We start from the raw sequence: 20,126 nt of genomic DNA, 5'->3' as shown, positions 1-20,126 counted from the left end.
ACAGTGAGGCATCTCTGAGAATTTTTTTTTTGTTTAGGCTCAATTCTCACAGTTATAATTCAAACTAGAATCTAATTTCAAAATTTCACATCAAGCATTATCTAAGAATCTTCACCAAAACAGTTATACAAACGAGCAGTCATCATTCTCAGATTATAAAAACAATTAAATGCTCCACAGATATCATGCTTCTTAATTATAATTCAATCTAATTACTTATTGAGTAAGCTTTGAAAAATCTAGGAACGCTTGTTTAGCAATTCATTATTTTTGTATTTTTTTAATTTTTTTCTAAAAAAAAAAATTGAACTAAAAATTAATTAAGATTTGAATTAAAACAGCATAAATAAAAAAATTGAAAGGTTAAGATGTCTCCCCTTTTAACAGAAAAATTTCTATTAGACGTCTCTTTTGTGCAATTCCGCAGTTAGCAGTTATCACATATGGTATGCGCCCAATTCCCAGATTTAGAATGTTGATGTCCTCAACAACAAACTAAACTAGTCGAGTGAAGCTACTTCTGCACAGGTGGAACACTCACACACTTTGTTAAACATCAAACAGAATAATCATAAAAGTGAAATGTATAAAAGGGAGACATAATCAAACCATAATCTAAAAACAGCAAAAAGAAAATACTAAAGTCAAGGTAAATGGTGAGAACACTGGCGCTGGCAGCGTGGAGTTCGCGCTATTAGCGCGGAGCTTCAGGAGTTTTTGGAAATAATGACGCTGGAAGCGCTGATATCGTGTTGTTAGCGAAGGTCATTCATAATTTCTAGCGCTGTGAGCGCGGAGCTTACTGCCTCATTTTCAATTGCTGACGCTACTAGCGCCATGTTGGCGCTGATAGCGCCAATTCTCAGATTTAGACATTTTAATATGGTCACTAATTCACCACTTACTTGACTTGTTAAATTTAAACTAACCTAAGCAAATAAAATAATTAAATAAGAAAAATTTACTATTGGGTTGCCTCCCAATTAGCGCTTGTTTAACGTCACGAGCCTGGCGTACCCCATGTGATTATGGTAGTTGGAAGCATGTTACCATTGACGACCCAGTCTTCTTGATCCAGTATTGTGTCCTTCCATGATCATATGCACGTGGATGAGAAGGAGGTTTCTCAAGAACTTTAAACTTAGTTTCCACATGTTTTTCGTTGTTCTTGGGCTTTTCCATCTTAACCTTTGGTTTGCTTTCTTCATGCCTCTGATGGACTTCCTTTTTGTTCCCTTCCTCAACCTTTTTCTCCACAATGTAGTTAACTAGATGTCTAGGTTGAGATGCAGGCAATGGAGCTTCATTTGTAAGTACCTTGAATATTGCTTGCTCTCCATCCACGCGCATTATCAACTCACCCTTAGGTACATCGATTAGTGCTCCTGAGGTTGTTAGGAATTGCCTCCCGGAGATCATAGGCACACTGGCATCTTCATCAATGTCAAGAATAACAAAATCAACAGGAATTAGAAATTTGTTTACCTTGACAAGCACATCTTCCACAATACCATGTGCTTGCTTTGTTGAGCGGTCGGCCAGTTGATCATTTATCTTCGTTGGTTTTACTTCATCAATTCCCAGCTTCTTCATCAGGGTGAGGGGCATCACATTTATGCTGGCACCAAGATCACATAAGACTTTCTCTATAGTCGTCATGCCGATAGTGCATGGACTACTGAAGCTCCCTGGATCCTTCAACTTTGGAGGCAAGTTTTTCTGTATAATTACACTGCACTCCGCTGTTAGTGTAACATGTTCATCCTCAGTGAGCTTCTGCTTCTTAGACAATGTCTCCTTCAGGAACGTTGCATATGAAGGCTTTTTCTCCAGAGCTTCTGTAAAAGGAATGTTAATTTGTAATTTCTTAAAAATATCTAAAAATTTAGATATTTGCTTCCTCTACTCATGTTGCTTGCTCCCCATGGGATATGGAGGTTTCTCAAAACGTGAGAAATCCCATTGCTTTTTCTGAACTACAGGAGGTTGCTCTTTTGCTTCTTCCTTGCCTTCTTGAGTGTGCTCATCCTTGCCTGTAGGAGCTTTCACTTTTTCTAGATCCTCACTTTTAGTAGTGATGGCATTGCAGTGCTCCCTTTGGTTGATTATAGTGTCACTGGGGAATATTCCAGGACTTCTCTCAGCTAATTGTCTTGATAACTGCCCAATTTGAGTTTCCAGATTTCTGATTGACGCATCTTGATTTTTATGATGAGTCCTAGTCTCCTTCATGAACGCTTCAGTTGTCTTTGTCAACTGTATCAGTGCTTTCTCTAGCTCAGTTGTTGGAGTTTTTGAAATTGAAGGAGGTTATAAATATTGGTCGGATTTGTAATCTAAATCTCCCCCTGGAAATCTCCTTGGGAAGTTGTTTCCTGGAGCATTGTTCTGGTTTCTCTGGAAGTTTTGTTGTGGTCTTAGATCATACCAGACTTCATTAACTTGAAAGGAATCAGCTCCTACGAGGGTTGGTCATTCGTTGGTCTCATGCTTTTCTTTGCAATACTCACAGTTAAACGAGTTAACTTGAGCTGTAGAAAGTTGCATCTTTTCCAACTTAGCATTCAAACTGGCTATCTGTTGAGATAGGATCTTTTGTTCTGCTAGCGATGCATCATTGTTTCCCAATTGTAGAATTCCCTTTCTTGGTTGAACTAGTTGAATTGGTTATGTCAGGGGCAAGAGGATATTCTATGATTCAGATGCGTTATAGGAACATTTGAAGACATCCCATCATAATAGAACAGTACAGTGTGATTACAGAAAGCTACTAAGTAGGCTTAAGTATGGGCCTGTCAGAGGCCATCCTGATGATGATACCTGGAATCCAGTGGAAGAGGCAAGACCTATTCTACAAGCCATTGCACTTCCAGAGAAAAACTGGGAGCTAACTGCAGATAACAGTCGTCCCAAGCTGTTAAAACTAAGACAGTTGAATACAGTGGCTAAGATATGGTTCCAGTTTATCATCATCAACATCCTTCCCACTACTCATACTTCTGAAGTACAGGTCAGCAAAGCAGCTCTCATTTACACCATTAGGAATGGTGGTACAGTGGACCTTCCTCGGATTTTGGCATATGGTATTTATGATTTTGCCCATTAGAAATCTCAGAAGGCTGCTCTTGCACACAGCTCCCTTATTTAGACCTTGTGTCAAAAAGCAGGAGTAGAGATACCCATCGAACACAAGCCAGTGGAAGTGTGCCCCCTATTCATGCTGTTTTCATTAACTTCACCATGGGTATCCCTCCAGCACCTCCAGCACAGCCTGTTCAGCAGGAGAGACAGCCAGATCTCCCTGCTATATGGGAAGCGGTGCAATCACTGCAACGCCAGCAGGTACATATGCAGAGGAGAGCTAGATATTCTCAGAGCAGACAGATAGCGTTTCAGGACTACATGAGTGCACAGATGATGGAGTTATGCCGACAGCAGGATAGACAAGCATTACCCTTTGAGTATCCAGCATATCCTGGATCTGATGAGGAGGCGACATGCACGACCTCCACACATGCTGCTGATGACACTACTGCTGCTGCCGACCCCGCTGAGGCCGACATGACTGCTGACATCACACTGGACCACACTGACATATACACTGATGATGTTGATGTTGCTGATGACGGAGCTGAGGCTGAGCATGACGCAGAGGAGGAGGACACACCCACCACTGATATGGAGGAGGATTGACCCTCCTATCAGTTTTCAGACTTTTATGTTTTGTTCATTTTTCTTATTTTGATGTTTTGCTGTTAGTAGTGCATGTTGACATGGGATGTATATTGAGACTGATCCTGACATGACTATGATATTTTTTTGTGGATATATGACATGCTGACGTAGTTTCTTATCTGTGACATGTGTGCAGAGTACAACATCACAAATTTCTGATTTCTTGCTTAGGATTCTTTTTAGATTTAAATTTATTGCTGAGGACAGCAAGATTTAAATCTGGGAATGGGTACCAAGCAATTTATCAGACCATAAACTTCACATGGTCAGAAGGAGAAACTCATGATTACACGGAGTACACAGAAATATCCAAATTACAAATGCAGTTTTTCAGGGGAGTTTCACAATATTATTTTCATATTATATGATTTTAAATATTTCGTATTAGTTTATTTTAAAAATTATTATGATTAAGTACTAGTTTATTTTAAGTTTTCATATATATTAATTTACTTTAAAAATTTAGAGTTTTCAAATTAGTTTAAGTACCCATCCATCCTAAATCACTAAATATTTAGTGAAAATTTAAAATGGTGAAATTTTAAAAAAAATTCCATTGAGCTTGATGTGTATGCACAGTGAGTGATTACATGAAATTGTTTGATATCTGAGATTAAGAGTATGACGTGTAAATTTATTTTCATACATAAACGAGCGTCAGTCAAGCATGCTTCATAGTTCACTAGAATAAGAGAAGAATAACTAAAGTGATCAAATAGAGAGTGGAAACATGAGTCTCACACCCTTAGCTGTAAGCTTTTGAGCCTAAACAGAAATTATTATTTTTGGTATGAACTTTACTGTTGAATCACTCTAGAACTTGTTTTGTTTCTCTTTGAAATGGTCTGTGATACACAATTGTTGAAATGATAGAGGCAGTCTTTCTAAAAGCTAGATAGCCAAATAGCCACCCTGATATTTATCCTTAGATTAAGCCCCTTTGAGCCTAGGCCTATTTATTCAATGATCACATATTATGAATAGCCACTCCACACACATCCTCACCTAAACTGATTAATTTTCAAAATTAAATGAGGAATTAGGTATGATTAGATCAAGAAAGAGAAAATCAAACTCTAGTGTATGGAAGAAAAGATGAAAAGAGGAAAAAGACAAAAAGTGGTGGAAAAGGAAAAGAAAAGAAAAATGTTGAACTGTTTATCTGTACAAAAACAGAAAAGAAAAAACAAAAGGAAAAAGGAAAAGAAATAAAAGACTCATATTATATGAATAAGTGGAAGAAGAAAAGAGGAGAAAAATAAGAGAAATCTGTTGAATAGACATATTTAAATTCCTCTTTGAAATTGAATTTTGATCAGTAATCTTAAGCCACTTACCCAGATAATTCCTTTTCTTTTACCTAAGCCATGTTACAACCTTAACAAAGACCTCTTGATTGACTTTGTATACCAGTAAGACTGTGGAGAGTGAGAATATAAACAAGCTTATGGTAGTGTTAATTCTGTAAAGTAAGAGTGAAACACATACCCTTAAACACTGAGTGTGAGTGAATAAATAAAAATCCAGTGAGAGGGTGTTGTAGATCTAAATTAAACTACTCTTATTGGTGAGAACTTATGTTATGATTTTATGACTAATGAATTATGACTGTTTGCTTGAACTCGATGTATCATTGCGATTAAACTGAATACTTTGATATCTCATTATTGGTCAGTTTCTTGTCTGTTATTCATTAAGCATGACTAGCCGTCTCCAAACTTTCCCATAGTTTTATTCTAATTAATTGCTGAGGACATCAATGTTCAAATCTGGGAATTGTTTGATAAAACTTTAGTTTATCTTGTTTTATGGACTAAAATAATGTAAATTATCTAATTGAACAAGTCAAAAACTAGGGTTTTAATAAGATAATCATAAATTTTATGAATTATTAATTAAATGAATTATCTTTGCTAATTTTAAAGGATTTGGTGACAAAGAGATTCAAATATGAAGATTTGGATAAAGAGAGATCAAATCAGAAAAGAAGATGAATCAAGGTGAAAACAAGAAGATTGAAGATCTTATTAAGTTTTAGCAGAGGGAGCTTAAGCCCCCATTTCGAAGCTTAAGCTCCCTAAAAACGCAAATAGCTACTGCCTCTGGGCGCTTAAGCCCCCAACTCAGGGCTTAAGCGCGTGACAAGAAAGAAGTTCCAAGTCGAGGAGCGCGCTTCAGCGCCCTCCAGCGCGCTTAAGCGCGCAACGCGAATCTACAATCACTGTCCTAGGGGGCTTAAGCGCGGTGAAGCAAGCTTAAGCGCCCCGACAGGTCCAGCTTAGGCCCATTCCAGGTGTTCAATTAGAATACGAACTCTTGGCCAATAAAAGACCATTGGGGACCAGAATTACATAACTTTCACATTGCAAAACAATTCTGGGTGCTTGGAGGCAGAGGGAACGTGGAGAAACATCAGATTCATGTTCGTGAGCGGCGGAGACGGATCAACGTCAAGTGTTCACTGGAAATATTGAAGATCTACCAATCACCTATGGAGTTTGGGGGAGCTTTTATATTGTCTTTTGTTCTTGATTTTTCTATGTCTGGCTAGTTCTTTAAGTAGTTAGGGTTAGATGGATTTTAGTCGATTTATTATGCTTTGAGCAATTCGTCTATTAATTGTCCTTTATATCATGAATTAAGTTATCTGTTTTTAATGCTTTATATAGGCTTGAATCTTATATAATGATCATCGGTAAATGCATGACAACAGGGATGTTGGTGTGTGATTCATATCTGATAACTTCATCGTAAACGTTATGATTCTAGGGATAGACATAGGGTTTGCATAATCTTTAAGATTCTTGAACTTAATGCTCATGTTCTTGGGGAATAACCGGGGAACTAGGGTTCTTCTAAGATCGTGAAGGTTTAGGGTAACAAGCAATTGAGCTCTAATTATAAAAGAAAGAATCGATTAGATTGATATTAAGGACAGTTAACATTAAGAAGGAATTCAAACGTATAAAGAGATTAAAGGAAATCGAACCCCTAGCTACGTTTTTATTTTATCAACTTATTTAAATCTTTAATTTGTTGTCTTTAATTCTTGCGAGTAATTAGCTTTAATATTTAATATTTTAATTTTGCAATTCAAATCATGTTTTCAAATACAACTTTGATTGTCCAACTTAAGTTGCGATAGTGAATTGGTTCTTGAACCGTAATCCTCGTGGGAACGATCTCTTACTTAATCATTATATTACTTGTACGATCGGTGCACTTGCCATGAGTAGCAACACTGAATATAGAGTTTCTCATGGTTGTTGAGTGAAGTTGGAGATTTCATTCACCAACTTGTTGTATTTCTCCCTGGAGAAGTGATCTGCGAAGAATTTGGCTGCCAGCTCATCCTACGTTCTGATGCTGTTGGGAGCTTGTCTATCCAACCATCTGAGAGCTTTCCCTGTTATAGCAAAAGGGAACAGTCTGAGTCTAATTGCATCATATGACACCCCGTTATGCTTGGTGGTGTCACAAATTCTCATAAATCTGTCTATGAAATCATGGGGGTCATCATAGTCTTCCCCGCCAAATGGATTTTTCTCCCTTAGGGTTATCAGTGCTGGCTGGATATCAAAATTATTGGCGTTGATTGGTGGTCTGATGATGCTAGAATTTGGCCTTGTGAACTGTGGAGCCAAGATTGACTCCATCAACTCCTCCTCCGGTGGTGGTAGATTATTAGCTTCCATCTAGGGTTCGGCTTTTGGCTCTGAAATCGAGGATTCCTCTATCTTTCTTAACTCAGTTAGCTTTCGGTTCTTCTTTGCAGTCTTCTCGATTTCTGGATCAAACTGTAAAGGTTCTTTGTTAGCTTTATCTCGCATAAAAGAGAGAAATCAAATAGTAACAAAATAAAAAAATAAAAATTCCGATCTCAAAGATCGAAAGTTAAAACTAATATTGGCGTAATTAATCCCCGGCAACGGCGCCAAAAACTTGTTGCAAAATCGGCAAGTATACCGTTTGTTCCAAGTAATAAAATAATAAGCAAAGATCGTTCCCACGAGGATTAATGCACCAAGTATTAATTTGACTATTCCCTTAAGTTGGAAAAGAAAATTGGTTTGTTTTGTGAAAGTAATTGATTTTTAGAATTTTAAAACATAATATAAAAACAATAATATTTAAAAATAGAAAAATAAAAAAAAATTCAATTCAACGCATGCAAAAGTATCAAGAATGTTAAGAAAATATTGATGAAATTTTGTAAAAAGGATGTAGCCAGGATGCACTTCACCTCCGATCCTCCCTTATATTCCTATATTGTATTTTATAATTAACTAATTGGTTTGCTTAGACAATTCATTATTTCCCTATAAATTAGTTGAACCCTAATGTCTTAGTGATTTCAACCCTTTAACCCAATTAGAATCCTAATGTCTTAGTAATCCCTCTTGAATTAAGCATTAAGCAAATGAATTATGAGTCTGCAATCTATGTAAGCATGTGTCTAGATTATACACAAATTGTTATTCTACCCTTGTCCAGATTAAAACCTCAATATGTCTATTGCGAGTCCTAAACCTCAATGTCCTATAATTAGAGTGGCCAATTCCAATCAGGATATGGAAAAATTAACACAGGTAGAATTAAACAAACAAACTAATTAAATTATAAAATATCAATACAGGAAATATAAAGGATTCACATTGGGTCCGTGATCCCAACTACAAAAAGAAACTAGCCAGACATAGCTGACTCTAACAAATTAAAGAAATAAAAAGTATTCATGAAAACAATAAAGAAAAAGAAGAAGAAGAAGAAGAAGAAGAATCAATGGTCTTCGTTCTTCAACTCCGTTGGAATCCTGATCTCCAGCGTGAGCCTCCAAGAATTCTCTCCAACCAAAGATGATTTGTTTCTGGGGTCTGAGTCTCTATTTATAAAGTTTGTGCCCTTGCTTAGAAATCTTGATCAAATCTTCATCGTATATCTTGGACCAATCTCCTTTGATACAGTCTGAAATATGAATAAAAACTATCTCGTACCTCCCATGCTACTAGTGCCAGTGCCGCACTAATAGCGTGGGAGTATTGTTCTTGAATCAGTAGCTTGGTGCTACTAGCATGAATCCTGCGCTACTAGCGTGGGTGGCAAGATTGGCTGGCGCTACTAGCGCCAATTCCACGCTAGTGGCGTGGGTGTCTCTGGATGAAAAAGTTCCTCTAGCGCTACTAGCGACACACCCGCGCTAATAGCGCGGGGCTTCAGACTTGTGCTTCCAATTTGGGTTTCTTTCTGGTCTGTTTTCCTACAAAATTAGTAGAAAATCAATGACAAAATATCTGATTAATATTTATCAATTTAATAACAATTCTAGCCATTTTTATCCAAGATTGATTTTGGCTTAAAATCATATATATGTTGGAGGCATATAAATGGCTTCTTTCAAAAGAGAAAGATCAAGTAGTGTGCTCACTATATAAGTTTAAGACAAACTATTATAAATATTTGGGGGGCGGTCTTGGCAATCCCTTTAGGATTATAGTTCGGTGAAAAAATAATTGGTCTTGAACAAAAATTTCTTCAAATAATTTTTTTTTGGGGGGGGGGGGCTAATACCAACCAAACTACCAATTAGGGTTTATTTCAAGTGTTCAAGCGCCATGATTTAACACTTTAATGAACCTTAATGTATTTAAACATTAAACTTAAGTTGGTTTCTTTATACTTCCTTCATTTTATACCACATATATTATCATATTTGATCAACTAATTCTTGCCCAAACAAGTCATAACCAATTCTTCCATATATACTATTAAACTAACATTATATCATCAACATGATTACCAAGTCAAACTAGGTATTCATACCTTCAAATTACTTGAATTATACCTAGTACTTGATTGCAAAAAACCAATTGAATTTAAGAACTTCCGAAGTCCTTTCTTCATGGAATGGCCTAATGCATCATATATAAGGCCATCAAGCATTCTCATTTTAAATGGCTATTCAATTAGCCTAATCAACATGATTTAGGATCAATATTCATCATTCCATTCAATTTAACAACATTCCTAAGAACCATTTCAAGCTATGGTTGAATTAGGCATCACTAGGTTCCGTGAACTTTTACACATTTTCATTAGTTCCAACATGATTCATTGACCATTGTACCTTCTAATATACCTTAATTCACACTTGCATTAAACCAACCAACTCTTATACTCCTTATTCCCCATTATGGTTGAATCACACACACACACACACACACACAAGGGTTCATAAATTTTCTATGTTTTAAACCATCAATACAATGTCTCATTTACAATACATAAATTCCATTGCAGATAATCTCACTTAGAAATATTATCAAACACATTCTCTTCATTACTTTCTTATGTTTAGCCGAATTGTCCCTTTGCAAAATCACCATACTATCATGCCTTTCATTTGCTTTATTTCATGAATATCAACTCCACATCCACATCCACATACCAACAACATTCCCAATTAAAATTCAACATCTAACCATCATTTATCATACCACATTCAGCCCAAAATACACAAGAAGACCTAGAATTACATCAAGAAAACTATCCATTAAAAGTATATTTTCTTACCTCCAATGGACTCCACACAAGCTAGAAATTATTTTATAACTTCCAAACCATAAAATAGACTATTTCTCCTCCATGTTTAGGTGCAGGTCATAGCAAAGAGGAGAGGAGAACTCACTTCACAAAGCCTCCCTAGATGATCTAAATGGTGGGTTATCTTCACAAGACCATTGGTTTCTTTCTTGTATAGAAATCTAAGTGTTTTATGGCCAAAATGATGAAGAAAAGAGGTTCTCTATGTCATTGGTGGTTCAGCTATGTTGGAAAAAAAAGGAAGATAAGCTCGTGGAAGAGAAATAACACAAGAGCATAACTGACTTAGCCAACAAAAATGGTCATAAACTAAAGAAACTTTGACTTTAAATTAAAATCATTCCTATTGTTTGATTTTTTTCCAACTTCGACTTTTTCTTAGTTTAATTCCTAATCATAATTAAAATAAACTAAAACCACTTTAAGTCTACCATTTTTCCTAAACAGTTTAATTATACCATAAAAATCAAGTTTTGCCTATTTGCAAATTGATTTCTAAACTTATACATATTTGTAATTTGACCCACAATTCTTTTGAAGAATTACATCCATGTCCTTAAATTTCTCTTACTCATATTATAGTCCATAACTGACTTGATTGGCATGAATTCAATTCCCATTAACAATCATCTCTTTGATCATCTAAATTCCATGCTTAAATTTCAAAAGCATTTACCTAATCTATCCCAATTATTCACTTTAATAATATGGGTTATTATATTATTGACATGTAAATAGTATCTTTAATCATAAGTAAATAAATATCATGTCACTCCTTTTTTTTATATAGGTACAGTCTTCATTGAATTTTGAGGAAACTCTACCCTATGGGATAGTGTTAGCTAAGGAGGGACGATATTATTACCCCCTCCAAATTCATCAAACTTTTGTCTTAGAATGTATTTATACATAAAAGAAAAATATTGTGTAACACAAATTTATCCCTATTGCGATTTCGGCAAGTGCACCGGTCGTACAAGTGATATAATGAAAACATAAATTTATCCCTATTGCGATTTCGGCAAGTGCACCGGTCGTACAAGTAATATAGTGAAAATGAGTAGGGTTGTCGTTCTCACGAGGACTGATTAACCAAACAATAACTTATCTATGCAATTAAAGTTAGATCGATCTTAAAATGAATTTGTTGAGAATATTGATTTGAATTGTAAAAACAGAATTTCAAATAAAATATTTTTAGTTTTCAATATTAAGAACCAAGAACAATATTCAATAATGAAGAACACAAAGAAAACAATTTAAATTTAATTAATAACGAGCATAGTTAGGGATTCGACATCCCCAATGGTTTTCTAACAAGTCTAACTTTCATGCAATCAACATTCTAGACTAATTATCAACGATTCTTTCTAATCTAACTAAACCCCCAATCCCTTGGTGAATTTAGTTCTCTACTTTATTCCAAAGCCCTAACCCCTTAGAGCCTTTTTCTAGAGCAAGCATTAAGATCAAGAATCATAAGTCGTAAAACTTATAAGCCCATTCCTAGAACATACAAACCCTAGCAATTAACCAAACGACAATATTCCTATTGACATGAAATATTCTAATGCCCATTTAAGATTGATCATATCATAAACAAGACTAGAAATTTAAAACAGATTAATTTCATAATTGAAACATGAACATTAATTATAAGAAAAATTAAACAGCATTCAGGAACCAATTGGTTCCGTCTCACCCTAACTACATAAATTACCTAACCGGACATAATTAGGAAAATAAGAAAACAAGATGGAAACAAATATAAAGCATAAAAGGAATATAAACCCAGTCTCCATGGTTAAGCTTTGACAGTTCCTTCGTTCCTCAGGTCCGAAATGGAGCTTTTCTCTCTCCTAAGTCGTTATCATTAGCCCTCTGTCATCTCCACTGCATCCTTGAATCCTAAACAAAAGACAGCCATATCCTCCTCTTTTTAATGAAATAGAACTAGACCTTTTAATTTGGATCAGGCTCGCTGAAGCGAGCTGCTCAACGAGAAAATTTAACTCCTTGCTTGCTTTGCTCACTTGAGCGAGCTGTAGAGCGAGGGAATGAGAATTGAAAGAATGTCCTCGCTAGACTTGCTTGCTCAAGCAAGCAAGCCACTGAGCATAAAATAATAATCTTTTCTTGAATTCTTGACTTGGATTTCATCTTTTCTAACTTCAATGATCTTCACAATTATAATTCATCATTTTAAGCCTGGAATTATCATAAAAAGAAGTCAGAATCACATCCAAGTATTAAAACCTATATTCTTTTGCATTTATAAATTATTAAAATGTTCTTGATCATATTTATCTGTATTTAATATATTTTTTCTCTTAAAAATATAGTATATTTGATACTTATCAAATCATTTGCAGATTTACTCATTGTTGTTCTCGGCAATAGACTAATTTAAGAACATGAGACACATGCAAAAGTATAAAAATCATGCTCAATGAATTATCAAAGAAAGAACTAGACAGTAAATCAATCCATCAGCGATCAGACTTAGGAAAAGAATATGCCTCTGAGAACAAGCAGCTAATCAACCAGTTTCCAAAAGCTGCAAGTCAATAAAATTATAGCAGAAGATCAATCAATCAAGCATAGAATCTGAATATAATCACAATCTTCTTAGATTTATCAAGTCACTCATCACTCAAGTGTCTAAGGGGTAGTGTTTCACTTAATACTTCACTGAATCAATACTAACATAGGTTTGGTCTCCACAGTTAAATAACATGTATAAAGATCAAGAGGTCTTTATTTAGGTTGTAATAGGGCTTGCTAAAGGTGGGATAATCAAGGGAAAGTATGGCTAAAGAATTAGAACACAGAAGGATCTTGGTATAAGTGTAAGTAATTTAAACAAACAATCATTTTTCTCCCTTTTTCCTCCTTTTCTTTTTCAGTATTTTTATTTTTCTGTAACTTTCTTTTTCAACCCCATTACTCTTCTTTTTCACTTTCATTTTCTATTTCTCTTAATACTTTTATTTGCATAAAAAATTTAAAGGCAACACCAAATAAATATTTTTATTTTTCACTATTTTTCAACCTTTACTTTTGTTTAATTCACATAACCTTCTTTTTCAACACTAAGCAGGGGTGTGCAAAATAACCAAAAAACTGAATCGAACCATGAACCGAACTGAACTGCCCCTTAAAATAACTAGTGTTTAAAAACCAGTTCATGAACCGAACCGGTTTTTAAAGAACCAATTCATGAACCAAACCGGTTTTTAGAACCAGTTTAAGAACCGAACCATTTTTTAGAACCAGTTTAAGAACCGAACCATTTTGAACCGAACCGTTTTCGAACCAAAATGTACCGTTTTCAAACCGAACCAAATTGATTTTTATAACTTTATTTTTTAAATTTAAATTTTTTTTCTTTTCAAAAGAGGGTCGACCCGAACCGGTTCCGAACCGAACCGTTTCTCATCGAACCGAACCACTTCCGAACCGAACCAGTTGTGAACCGAACCGAACCATTTAAACCAATTCAGTTCGATTTTTCAAAAAAATTGGTTCGGTTCGACCCATGCACATCCCTAATAAAGTATATAGTTCATGCTTATACCCTATCATAGAAATTATGAAATCCATACCTATTTAAGGTAGATGTGTACGTGGAGTGGCTAATTAAAACATCAGGTTATATAAAAAAAAAAGTCTAGGCTCAATGGGCTAAGCAAATTATATCAAAATGACTGACTTTTTGGCTAAGTAGCTAAAACAAGAAATAAAATGCCTCAATCATGTCAAAAGTGCATGCAATCAGCCATCTCAAGGAGAAATAGAACAAGTTCTAGAGTATTTTCAACAGTGAAGTGCACATCGAAAAGAATTTTCTGTTTAAGCTCAAAATCTCACGGCTATGGGTGTGCAATTCAATTAACTATAATCTTTCTCAATCACTTAAATTGTAATCTTAATATTCTTGTTTACTCTTATACTTACTCAATCAATACTTATTCACAAAATAAAAAAGTATAAGTCATTACACTATGAATTAATTTTACTGACTAATTCCCTATTAATTCTCCATTGGTACAGTTCTAACTCTTAACAATAAATCAAGAAAAGAAAAGAAAAGAAAAAATTGAATAGAAATTAAAAAGAAGTAGAAAAAAAAGCTCCCTGAAAATCTTTGCAAATTAACATGCAACAGGGATCATGACTGACTGCTACTTTGTAATGGTGGTGCTCCCCTTTCCCAAATTTAAAATTTTGTTGTCCTCAGTAATAATTGCATATCAAAAACAAAGAGCATGAAATAACAAAAAAACAAACAGTAGCATCAGAAAATTATCAAAATACATCACCATGGAGATCAGAAATTAAAACTAAAGAAATAAAATAAAATAAAAAGAACAAAAACAAAATGAAACTAAAAATAAAAATAAACGGAAATAAGAAAATCTATTGGGCTGCCTCCCAACGAGCGCTTATTTAACGTCATTAGCTTGACGTTGACAGGTGATCAAGGTTACTTGTAGCAAAGAATCAAAGTTGGCTTTGTTCCCTTGGTCATAATCGTTTTCTTGGTTTTCTTTATCTTAACCTTGAGTTTGCTTTTTGTTCTTAATAGATGAAGATTTTCGAGTTTTGTTTTTCCACCTCCTTTGTCTTCAACAAATTGTGGATGTAAATTTGAGGAGAAAAATGTAAGTGATGGATAATTAATTATAAAAGCTGAAATATTTAACTATTCTCCATCCACCTCGCAAATCACCTCATCCTTTAAATCAACTACCACTGCATCTGTAATGGCCAAAAATGGTTCTTCCAAAAAGTGAGAAATAGCAGGGTCCTCATCCATATCAATTACTGCAAAACTCTCTGTGTACGCAAAGTTGCTCACCTTGATCAACACATTTTTAGTAATACAAACAGACGCTTGAATAACGCAATCAGGAAATTACAAAGTCATCTTCGCGGACCTTATATGTTTATTCATATTTTCTCCAATAAGGTCATTAGCCTTTGATTCACAGTGGACTCAACATCATATAAAGTTTTCTCAACATATATGTCTGCCATAGGGGTGGGAATGTCAGTGCTTCTTTCATTGAATGCCTCATTTGAAATCAAAAGATTAGTTTCCTCACAATCTTGATCACGTAAAGATTTCATCTCTAGCACCTCATAGTCTGAATCCTCTTCAATTCCATACTCCTCCATTTCTAGTGTTTTATCATGATACTGCAGGAAGGTAATCTTCATTAGAGGGGGAGTTTCTACATTATAAATTTTATCCACTCGCTCTTCTCTCACTTCAGAATATTCCTCAATTTCTGATTCTTCAGTAACTTTCTCCAAATCTTGATCCTTTACGTGCGAATTTCCTTCAGCATATTCAGTGAGTTGTTCAGGATCTCTGATGGATGCCTCTTGGGTTTTGAATAAGGTACTCATATCTTGCTTGAATTGCAAGAGTTCCTTTTCCCATTGGAAGAGGGTATTCTGTTGTTCTATACACTCCTCTTGAGCTAGAACATCTTTTAGTGGTTAGCTTTGAAGAATCCAAGATCTGCCTCAAATTCCTCCGTTAAAAAATAGGGGATTTTACGGTATACTCAAGAAACACAAATTCTTCTATTATTTTTTGATTTGAAGCCTTAAGTTCTTAAAAATCCAAATTCTTTATTCATATATGTTAGGGTTTTTGTGTGGTATACCTTGAAAATTTATATCTCTTGAGTTGTTCAATGATTTAGAGATTTATTGTTAGATTTACAGATTCTTTAATATTGTAATTTTAGGGATTTTGATACATACTGTGTAATCTTGAAGCATTGCATATGGCATAAATTTTTGGAGCTTGGATTGTGCTTAATTGTGATATATTAGTGTGATAGGACGGTGAAATTGTTGATATTTTGTTCTGTAAAAATTCGAATATTGTATTATGTGTTAAAGTGAAGTGCTTGCGTGTGTGAAAAATGTATCCTAGATGTCTTGGGTGCAACCAAGAGGGTTGGTGACGCATTACTTGGCTTGAGAGTTTGTCTCAAGGCCTAGAGCCTCTAGAACTCACTAGGGAGTGTGGAGTTCTTATGTGAGAGGAGTTGGTGAACTCCTAGGCTCAGCTTGAGAGAATTCGTAGAGCTTGGAACGGTGTAGACAATAGAAAGATTTTTTATATTTTGATTGATTACATGTGTGTCGAGTGTTTGTAAAATGCTACTTTTGTGATCAATAAAATATCTGCGGCTACTTCAGTCTAGACATAGCATCTCATTGCACTAAGGGGTGTGAACTAGAATATATCGTATGTTTTTGTTTTTGCTTTTAATTTTTGAATTTTCTGTATTGAGATAGGAATTATCATTATTTCTGGTTTCTTATATTTCCGCTTTAGCAGTTTTCTGTTATACTAAAAATTGTTGTAGCATATTACTTCTTCTGTTTTGTTGGATTTAAGTGCTGCTAAAATTATCTATGTTTTCTGATATTTGGAAATTGACATTTTACTTTCTCGATAAGAAAGTTTCCTTTGTTGTGTTTACTCTGTATAAAAGGTTAGGTCCGTTTTCTGCTATTAAGCATTATATAGAAATTTTATAGGGCAAAGAGACTTGAAGAAAAATCATAAAATTGTTATAATTGTGTAACTGTTGTTGGAATTGAATTTGCATAATTATTTGAAAACAGTCAATCTAATTGTGTTGGTATGGTAATTGAACTATTAAGTTCAACTTTGTCTAGACATATTAATTTTATAGATCTACTTGTAAAAAAATATTGAAAAATTTAAAAACACCTATTCACCTCCTTAGATGTTCTTTCACATCCTAAGTAAAGAAGCTATTTGCCCAACATAAACTACTAAACCAAAACTCACAGATCAGTAATAAATTTTTAATAATAATAATAATAATAATCATGCTTTCTTTTACGTCATATATCATTCTCAATAAACCATCTTGTATAGTACACAAGTGGTGGTTATTGGTTTATTTAACGCCGTACGTATCCTTTATATGGCCCAAAGTTTTGCTTGATTGTCTATTTAATCAACTAATTTAATTGATCTATGACAAAACCAAGGGATTTGTACAAGAATTGTGTGCTCATTCTCGTCCAAGCTCTTGCGGGGGCCATTTGGAAAACGCAAACCAAAGACGAAATGGACAAAACTTCCCACTACAAATTGTCCGTGACTCCTTGTCTTGCGACCCCGAAAACCTATCATTCACATGCCTTGCCATTGAATGGTGAGCACAAATACCAATTTTTTAATTTGCTTATCTTGTTAATGTTATTTTTTCTTTCCTTCCGTACTACCCCAAAGTTCAACCTCGAGATTCCAAGTTAGATTTCTAGGTTGTGGAATGTTCACTTGGCCCAAGAACAATGAGTATTTAATATTTGATGTGTTAATCCGTTTTGAAATAGTTCTTATTTTAAAATTTTAATTTGTTTTTAATACTATTTTTTTATTTTAAAAAATTAAAAAGGAATTTAGTTATTTTTCTATTAAATAAAATGAGAGAATATTAATGATATGAACTGAAAAACTAATTTAATTGAACATAAAATTTTAAAATTAAATATATCTAATAATTTTCTTAATCCTTTTAAAAAATTTAAATGGTAACTATTTTAAAACAAAAGAAGTATAATTAGAGTACAAATACGGTGTGCCAAAGGAAAATTAAAGGGTTCGCATTTTTTGGTACATTGGGGATTGAATGTGTACACTGTAACAGTAACAAAATCAATAATTCTAAAACTTCACTTAATGAAGAGATTAATGGAATTTGTCCTTCACATGATGTGAAGAACCTAACTCAAAAACTTAAACTCTGATATAATGTAAAAAATTAATTCAATTCAAGAATTTAAACTGTTAGATAAAATTATATTAATAATTTTATATTTCTCTTGTACATTACCTGCATTTACCAAAATCCAAAGAAAATAACCAACACCTACCAAGACTTCTTTGAAATTGATTTGGAAAGACTTACCAAAACATATTTGACAAGAAAGAGCAAATCACCATCTTGTGAGGTAATGTTGCTGAGTCATTACTCTACTACTAAACATCATGATAACAAATTTATTTCCATATATGGCCCCATTCTCACGTCAACGTAAATTGGGGTACTAAAACACAATGTAATGTAATCACATTTGTTTGTGGGTTTTCTTAATTAAATACGAAAGAAAAAGTTAAAAGTGAATGGCATGAAGCAGGAGACTATCTATATGTCTAGCTAGCTGGTCATCATGGCAATAGCATTTCCTCAAACAAAGTGCATTTGAAATTTGGAAACTATTACATGGGGGATTAAGAATATTGAAAGATCATGGAACTAGAATGCTGAAGCTTTGAAACAACATTTGTTACAATAAATAGCCCCCATTTCCTGAAGTAATAAAATGTGGGTTCAATCTTTTTTTTGCTTTATTAGAATATGGTACGAAGAGATAGGGGACTCACACCTACAGTAAACCTAATTCATAGGTAGCGGATGCATTCTTTAGGGCCTTAATCATATGAAATGGCCTATGTTGGGGTGTAGGTAGGGGTATCTAAATGACTAGCTTGACTTGTGCATGTAATGCCAATTTAAGACATGGAATCAATGGGTAGGTTTTGAATAAAATCTATGGTTTTAGTAGTTGCATGCTCTTTAACTTCCAAATCCCCAACTGTTGTTCTGATTTTTCTTTGTGTTGTTTCTAGAATTTTCCTAATTGTAACAACAAACGACCTTAAAACCCGTCTGAATATTTCACCATAATTGAAGTTGGAATAATGAGAGAATACACATTATTTTTTAACTATTTTTCCTTTTTATACAACATTCTTATATAAAAGTTTGTTATTCTAAAGCACTCATCGTTTGCAAGAATTAGAGTAATATATAGGAAATAAAGAAGTAAAGAAATATTATATGCAAAAATTAAGACCCTAAATAATGCTATTCTTTGTAGCACAATTATACATCTACCACACTTCAATTTAGTTAAAGTGAGTTTGCCATAAAAGTGAGTAAATAAAAGTGTAGCTACTCTTAAATTTTAATAGAATAAGGTTATAATATACTTAAAATTATTTCAAGAGTAGAAACAAATTTACTTACTCACTTTAAATACAAACTTATTTATTAAAGTCTTATCTAGTTTATTATTAAAGTAATGGTGAGCACTATGGATATATTAATTTATATATTTGAGTGAAGAAAAATAAATAATAAAAAATATTTTTTTAAGTGGATTAAAATATCAATGGTTTTAGAGAATTAAATCGTTTTATTTAATTTAGATGAAAGTTATACTTACAATCTATTTCCGTTTATAATCTCTTACAACCATATCTTAACCTTTGATTTTCGTCAATCAATAGTTATTATTTTTGTAAATCAAACTCATTAATTAATTATTATAATTCGCAATAAATGATAACCGTTGATTGGCGAAAATCAACAGTTAAAATAGGATGATAAGAGGTTATAAACAAAAATAGGTCATAAGTATAATCTTCTTTGTTAATTTATTACTTCAAAAAATTAATGAAACACTTGTTATTTTTAATTTTATTATTATCTCTTGGTATCTCTAATAAATGAAGTGAGCATTAATGGAAAGAGAAAGTAATCTAATGATAAGAAGTACTATATGATAAGAAGTTGTTGAGTACTTGAAGATAATTGTAGCTGGAGAATAATAATTGTTTACAATTTGGGTTTTACAAGAGTTATGTTGTAGGAAAAGTGATTGTGTAATGTTATAGAGATTCGTTTTGCGTGCCGTAGTTTTTTTGTTTTTTTTGTTTCAAA

This window comes from Gastrolobium bilobum, unplaced genomic scaffold (assembly GCF_033153095.1).
Source record: "Gastrolobium bilobum isolate Gb01-03AN ecotype WA unplaced genomic scaffold, APGP_CSIRO_Gbil_v1 utg9903, whole genome shotgun sequence".
Taxonomy (NCBI): Eukaryota; Viridiplantae; Streptophyta; class Magnoliopsida; order Fabales; family Fabaceae; genus Gastrolobium; species Gastrolobium bilobum.
Note: the sequence above shows the minus strand (reverse complement) of the source record.